The 8,416-nt window shown below is 37.2% G+C and overlaps 1 pseudogene; it reads right to left on the reverse strand.

Annotated features, from left to right (window-relative positions):
- Window positions 1-3,575: 3,575 nt before the first annotated feature.
- Window positions 3,576-6,183, reverse strand: LOC138305608 (uncharacterized; annotated as a pseudogene).
- Window positions 6,184-8,416: the final 2,233 nt, after the last annotated feature.

Here is an 8,416-nt window from a genome sequence, read left to right on the forward strand (position 1 = left end):
ATAAATTTTGGCTCTGAGCCCCCGGGGGCAGGAGGGGCGGGGCCCAATAGGGGAAATAAAGGTAAATCCTATAAATCACTACTTGTCCTAGAGTTCTGCATGGATTGTGACCAAATTTGGCCACAAACATCCTTAGGAGAAGGTGAACAGAACTTGTATAAATTTTAGCTCTGAGCCCCTGGGGGCAGGAGGGGCGGAGCTCAATAGGGGAAATAAAGGTAAATCCTATAAATCACTACTAGTCATAGAGTTCTGCATGGATTGTAACCAAATTTGACCACAAACATTCTTTGGGGAAGGGGAACAGAATCTGTATAAATTTTGACTCTGACCCCCCGGGGGCAGGAGGGGCGGGGCCCAATATGGGAAATAAAGGTAAATCCTATAAATCGCTACTTGTCCTAGAGTTCTGCATGGATTGTGACCAAATTTGGCCACAAACATCTTTTGGAGAAGGGGAACGGAACTTGTATAAATTTTGGCTCTGACCCCCCGGGGGCAGGAGGGGCGGGGCCCAATAGGGGAAATAAAGGTAAATCCTATAAATCGCTACTAGTCATAGAATTCTGCATGGATTGTAACCAAATTTAGCCACAAACATTCTTTGGGGAAGGGGAACAGAACTTGTATAAATTTTGGCTCTGACCCCCCAGGGGCAGAAGGGGCGGGGCCCAATAGGGGAAATAAAGGTAAATCCTATAAATCGCTACTTGTCCTAGAGTTCTGCATGGATTGTGACCAAATTTGGCCACAAACATCCTTGGGAGAAGGGGAACAGAACTTGTATAAATTTTGGCTCTGACCCCTTGGGGCAGGAGGGGCGGGGCCCAATAGGGGAAATAAAGGTAAATCCTATAAATCGCTACTAGTCATAGAGTTCTGCATGGATTATAACCAAATTTGGCCACAAACATCCTTGGGGGAAGGGGAACAGAGCTTGTATAAATTTTGGCTCTGACCCCCAGGGGGCAGGAATGGTGGGGCCCAATAGGGGAATTAGAGGTAAATATTCAAATTTCTTCAGAAAATAAACAATGAACCTGTATCCAGAATATTACTTGGCATTACAAACCAGGTGAGCGATACAGGCCCTCTGGGCCTCTTGTTATATATTTGTCGCCCATCCTTTCCCTAATTTGCTGTTATCGTATAGTATGGAAATGCATCAACATTACTGTGTGTGTATTTTTCGCTGTCAGTCGATATTTTTGCTATATTTTTGAGGTTGAAATACTTGTGAAATTGTGCAATGTCGGACTTGGCATGTCTCGCTTTTAGACGGGTTTCGATAGTAAGTAAAAGTCTACACTCTTGCGTTGAGAGCCGTTGATAGGCTGGAAAAGAGTGGGAGCCTCCTGTGTTGAGTTTCGGGGTTAACCGTTAAGGAGATATTTTGAGAATCTTCGCTGGAGAACGGTGTTTGTGAAATTGGGGGTTAAACTATCGATAATCGGCCCGGTGTGTAGCACCACGTGCTCGGTCTTTCATTGATGGGTAGGAGTTAATTCTGATAGCGAAAACGTGAGAATATTAGCAGCAAAATTGTCCATTTCCCAGTACTTCCCACTGAGCCACGCGGGTATTTTCTTGTTGTCACCCTTACACATGTTAAATATTAATAAACTGTTAAATGAATTTGATGTCGTCCATTGTCCATACTCACTAGTACCATTGAATATTGAAGCGAGACATAGGAATCTGCAAGCTAACGCGGCAGTCGAACCCAGAGCAAAACAAATTAATTGTATCATTCTTACTCTACGCTAATGACTCCGGTCGTAGCGAAACAAGTCGTTACACATGCGCATGGTTCCACATATTGACAGTGTTGTAACTATATGTTCAGCAATGTGTAACTTGCAATCAAAACTTGTAAACTAGTGTAGATTTGGTATGTCACATATATCACATACAGCAACAATTTATGGCCATCGAAGAGATAATGTTACGCGAATGTCTGGTTTGTTCATTGCTGTTCTTATTATTAATTGAGCTTAAGCTTGTGATGTACATGTGCAAGAATACACAATACAATTGTATTATTATAAGTTGTGCGATGCATTCAAATTGTACATGTATCCATATGTATGTCAACTAATAAAATGAGAATTAACTATACAGTCATTGTCACATTTCATTTTTTTAATAACTTTTAACTCTAAAAGGAGTGGTACAACTACAGTGTAATTTGTCGAAACTGACCCTTATCCACCGTAATCTGTAATCTTATATTTTGGTGTATATAATATTGTATGGCATAAATATATAATCTGAAACCTAACTACAACATATGCAAGCTGAATATGGTAAACCCAGGGTGTTGGTTTAGACAGGTTACACTAGAAGTTCTACCTTTTCAATAGGAAATGATAGCTACATATCGGTATAGTCATTGTATAAGTGCAGTGTCAACAAAATGCCAGAGTCCGCTAATATTCACAACCTACATGTATCAGATAATCTCTTATAAGATCATTTTAAAAATATTACAACATTCTTTTGTCAAATGCTTTAATGTTTGAATATGACTTTCAATTTAATAGTCATTTTTTCTTATTGTATATAATCAATATAGCGGACAAACATGCATTTTTGTGTCTGACACTGATACAATAAAAAGGAACAGATAAAGAGAAAACACATTGAGTTCTGTTCAATGAATATTTTAATTGAGCATCAAAATCTGTTATTCAGTGCAAGTTCAGGCAATAAATTAACACTTGATAAATATTCCAACTATCATTGCAGAAACAATCTTAAACTTATGACCTGTTAGGTCATCAGGGAGAGTTCATTAATTGTTCAATGAAATAGCTCATGTGTCATGAATCACAGGTACAATTATGGTTTTTGTAAAAATAGTATTTCAATTGAGGTGTATTTCAATTTTCTCATGACGCATCACTTCCATTTTACTCTTAGGTTTTTCTCCGAATGTTCACACTACTTGTTAGTGGTACCACTGGTTGGGGCTCTAACTCATACTGTCGCCACTTGATTACTTTCTGCACATAGATCAGGCTCTGAACACTAACACACAGGTGGGTTTAGTTGTCTTGGTGGAGTTGTAGGCTGCTGAATCAGCCTGCAACTACATTCTCAAGTGCAAGTGTCAAAAGTTCTGATTTTCATCTGGTCTCCTATGAACAAGTTACACATTTTTCTGTTTTTTTTTCCACTTTGTCAAGAAACTCGGAAGGGTCCTAACTTGACACACGCTCAGATCTCCCATGCAAGGAGAAGGCTTACCACTTGGTGTATACAACATATGTCACATTATCTGTTACCCACAATTCAGCCATCTGAAATTGTACCTGGGGTATTGTATACACGATGGAGTTGTCTCATTAGGTGCCAAGTCATAGCATCCCAAACAAAAAAAGGTCTTTGTCCGTTGCATGCTTGCATTGCTCTGTACTGTATGCTGTTTTCACGGTGTTTTGTAGGGGACCATCATTTTTTTTCTAGTGTTCCTTTTAACCTACAGCATCTGGCCTAATACAACAAAATACCAATCAGGGTCCTGGCTCCTAGAAAAGGGGCGGTACGTGGGGTTTACCTTAAATCTGCCCTCTTCACTTGGGAACTTGGATATTGCTGGTTTGCGCCAAAATGACTGGTAATAAGGCGAGGTCTGCATTTCGATCCTCATGCTCTATACCCCTATCTAAGTGTCTTTTTTAGAAAGATCATATGATGTGTATCCCATGACTCTCTTGGTGAGATTGTCTGGAGATGTTGTGTCTTTTCTGGTTACTACATCATGGGCCTTTGAGGCAGTAATCCTACCCATCCTGTGTTGGTACCAAAGTGGGCTGACTGTCTGGTTCCGTGTAGCCTTCTCAAGGTTATGGAACTGAAGCGCTGTCACAGAGTACTCATCTAATGCCTTCCTCCCATCGTCGCTACTTAGCTCACTCAGTGATGTTATTAACACTGGATATTTCTCCTTGGTAATGTTGTGGTGCTCCACGCAAGTGTCCTTGTCATTTACACCAGGAATAGTTACACATGTGAAGAAGGCAGCATTGGGAACTAGTGCGAACAGATCCTTCAGGTCATTCATAGATGGCAATGGGGCAGCTCCATTAGCTTGGACAGACTGTACTTCCCTGGTTCGGTTACCCTTGATGTTATCAAACATTTCTGTGATTGTGGCTGGTGTAATCTAAAAGGATAAAAAATAATAAGATTATTATCTACGCATATAGACCACTAATGATAAATATTATACAACATAGTTGTCAATTTTATAAACAATGCCTTTTGAAATATCTTTTTATTTTTGTAATATCAGCTGACGAGAATACATATTATAGACATCTTCCTCATTACAACCCAAGGTTACTCCTCACAACTGGGCATTCAATATGGTTTGTCTGGAATACAATATATATTCAACATATAAGGAAAACTCCATTACTTGCTGAATAGTTATTTAACATTCTATTTGTTTTGAAAACCATCCTGTTTTAACAGTAAACACTTACCTCCTTTCTAAATGTGGTGTTCCATTGACAAGCCTGGCTGGTTGAGCTGGTCTGAGTGATACCTAATCTTCACACCAATTTCTATCTTAAACAGAAGTGTTCCTACATGACTGCACACTTCCCCCAACCTAAAAATAATTATTAAACATGAATTACACATTTGATATCATTGATAGAATATATGTTGAAAAAAAGAATGAATGTTGAAATCATAGCTTCATAATTTTACAATAACTTTGGTAAATGGGGCATCATAAAGGGATGGTTTAATTCATCAATAGGAATCTACTACTCTCTCAAATTTTAATCAAATCTCAGTAATGCACGTAAAGAGACTTTATTAATCAATTAACCTGATACAATATTTGTGATGGAATAATTATATGAATTCTATAATCATTTGTAATCATTGATAAATGAGCTAATATTGTTTAAAGCACAACATACCCAGCCATGCATGTGCAGTGAGCACAGTAGACTGAACCTCTAGATTGTTGAGGTAAACCCATGGTTCATGTTGGCTTGTCCCGTGCCCGTTGTGATGGAGTGACTTTAGCTTTCAAGGCAATGAAAGGGCAGTCGTCAGCAATCGAATGAGAAAAGATGACTTGCACGTGACCACTAACAACATACCTGGAAGATAATGGGAAACAGTAAATTATTAGCTTCATATTCTACCCTAGTGTTGTATTTGTTGAATCGCACCACATAAGTTATAACTTGAATTCCCTCAAAACTGTCACTTAGTATCTATTTAAAAATCTGGCACATTCTGGAACATTTATGCTTATAAAAGAATATTAATTAATGAATGCATACAATCCATCACAGGTCCTTGAAGTTCTGGCTCAAATATATACATAGTGATATAATTATATTAGGAAATTATTAATAAAACAAATATATAGTTTAGTATATATGTTTATATATAGTCATAACTACAGGCACCTGTGATACAATGATAAACATAATTTGGAGAATTCCTTAGGTCTAATCTACTCATATTTTAATTATTCATATACATGTAGGCCTACATATGTCTATATATATTATGTCCTTTAGTAAATGATTTGTGTTCAACAATATTTTTATTATAACGAAACATGTGAGGACTTTAATTTATTAATTACAGTAATTTCTCAAAACTGATCCTTGAATTGGTTCATATAAACCTAGACCAGTCCGCATTAATTAGGCTGAATTAAATGTTTGATGCTTTTACCGCTCACTAAAGTTTGAATTGATCACGTGACACGTTGTTTGTACACCTGAAGCTTAAACACCTTTGACTAATTGACATGCTTTCATCAAGATTTTCACTTTGCCGAAACGACTGACAAAGGAAACAAATCGGTACTTTTTTCCTTATTTCTTTGCCCGATCATACATTTATCAGTATAAAAATGTAAACTTACTTGAATGAATCGAGCGACTTGTAAGCCCTCATCGATTCTTCGGTGTAAATTGACGGGGTATCAACCAAATAGAAGTAGATGTCGCCAAAGGTGAGATCCGGCCAGGTGTTCGGATTATTTGACCATTTATCGCTGAGTTTGTATGGATCTGCAAGTATCTTTGTAAAATTGTCATATCTAAGCTTCCGGCAATACCTTTCTCTAGCTTCTGTTGAAAGACCGGTGACATAATCTGACAGGACAACAGGTAAACCTACGCCGACCTTGCCCTTCGCCATTGTTGAATTGTGTCACGCTTACCTGATTTCTTGCCAAGCAGTTTTCCGCGCATGCGCGAAAATGACGTCACACATTTTATCGGCGAACATCCCTATAGGGGCGGCAGGTACAATTATTCGGTATGTATGCAGATATTTGTTGATTGTATTACGTATTTGATTATTGGAATATTACCAACTGCACACATAGACAAATTGTAACTTTACAAACAATTCCGAAGCTAAACTATCTATATCATTTTTTTTACAGTACATTAATTTGATGTGTTTTGTGTACATGTAGCATGAAACGCTTTTGAAACCACTTATTTATCTGATTGCACTTTCTTTTCACATGTATGCTATTCTCCCAGGTAAACGTTACTCCGTCGTTGCATATTACAGAGTTAGCTCCCTTTTGGGTAGGTATCGATTGTTACGTCATTATTTTATGAGCGCCATTCACGTCGTTTTCGCCGAAAAGTATGACGTTACGCTCGCAAATACATGACGTCACAATCAATACCAATCTGATTAAAATACTGATCCTTACTATCACTACGTTGGATAAGAGGATCTGAGAACATCCCATTAGGGGTCACGTCAAGATGACCTTTTGAAATGGCCAACAAATTGGCACTGCCAGAATCTTGACTGGGGACGAAATAGTTTGAAAAAGCTGTCCAAATTATTTTCGTGTATGTAGTCATCTCGCCCGAAGTGCACAACAAAGCTAATTGTATATGTATACTGGGGCGAAAAGACGTTTTTCAATTGATGTTGTAAGGTGTAGAAACTGCATTTGCTCTGAAGTACACGTGGTATAAAGGTCATCTGGACGTGACCCCTTATGGGATATTGTCAGATCCTCTATTGAACGGAGTGGTTATAAGGATCTGTGTTTTAATCAGATTGAATCAATACCTACCCGCAAGGGCAGGTAATTCTGTAATATGCAAATACAGAATAATGATCAATACTTAGCACTCACATAACAGTCAGCAGTTTATTAGTAAGAGCCCATTGCATGTTCCTACACGATTGGCTCAGTCCTTAGGGGCACATTTCACCGACGAAATGAAATAAATATAACGTATCTATAATACATGTATTTATAAAAAGAATTTCACAGCATTACCGATTTGTCGCTATTTTTAAGTAACATGCGTCGTATTTTTATACTTATATATCAAGAAAAGATTTTAATAATCTATTCAACACCACAAGTTACCATCATTTTGAAAGGAGGGGTATCACTTTGGGCCGGTTTACGGCCACTCAGTGATATGCAAAACATTTTGAAATTTACAACAATAACAATGCTTAAGCTAGTTTTTAATTTTACAATTACAAGAAACTGAAAACGATGTCTGGCAGTACTGAAAGAATCATTATGATTTCTTATGTGTGTTTTAATGCGTTCATATTGACAAGGTCTATATCGTAGTTTTGATCTACAATTTCATATTTTTATAGTATTAATAGTGATTGTAGAGTGATACACCAGGCATACAAAGCATATAGTCTGTATTCTGTATTGTAAATCTTTATATGGCATCGTAGATGATTGTCTGTCCATTTTAATTTTAATGATTTTCACAGCTTAATTCATCAAACCTTATGGTTTTCAATAGTTTACTGAACAAAGAAAAACATGTCAAAATTTACGCTCAGTCATGACACACAAAAAAACCTTAATAATGAGATGTTTTTAGTCTCTAGGGTGTTGTAATGTACTATATCTTATCTTCTAAGCCGGACGTACGCTGAAGGATATTAACTATATTATATTATTGATTATTGCACGTTTGATAGGCTTACAGGTCTGTTGCAATATATTCTTCAAACAAGAGCTTCATTAAACATATACGAATAATTTAAACCCGTTTGGCGATTTAGCATGGTCCTCGCTATGTGGTCCGATTGCTGGTTTCTAAAATGGATTTAGATTTCACTTTCACATATCAGTAATAATGGTTACGTTGAAATCAACGTGAAAATAAAATTGATAATGTAGGAACTTACCTTCATATATCCCCTGACTGCGTCCGCCACTTAATATTATCGTCATGTGTCCGCTTTCTGCAAGACCCTATTAAGGTACAATGCAATAAGACATCAATTAACAATTGTATTGTGTTTTTTTATTCTATGATAATAGATGTAATATGTCTCAAATATATAACAAATCTAAATTAGAATAACATTCCTTCATCATTGGCTTCAACATTTATTGAAAGGCAAATTTCATATA

Source organism: Argopecten irradians, chromosome 13 (genome assembly GCF_041381155.1).
Source record: "Argopecten irradians isolate NY chromosome 13, Ai_NY, whole genome shotgun sequence".
Classification (NCBI taxonomy): Eukaryota; Metazoa; Mollusca; class Bivalvia; order Pectinida; family Pectinidae; genus Argopecten; species Argopecten irradians.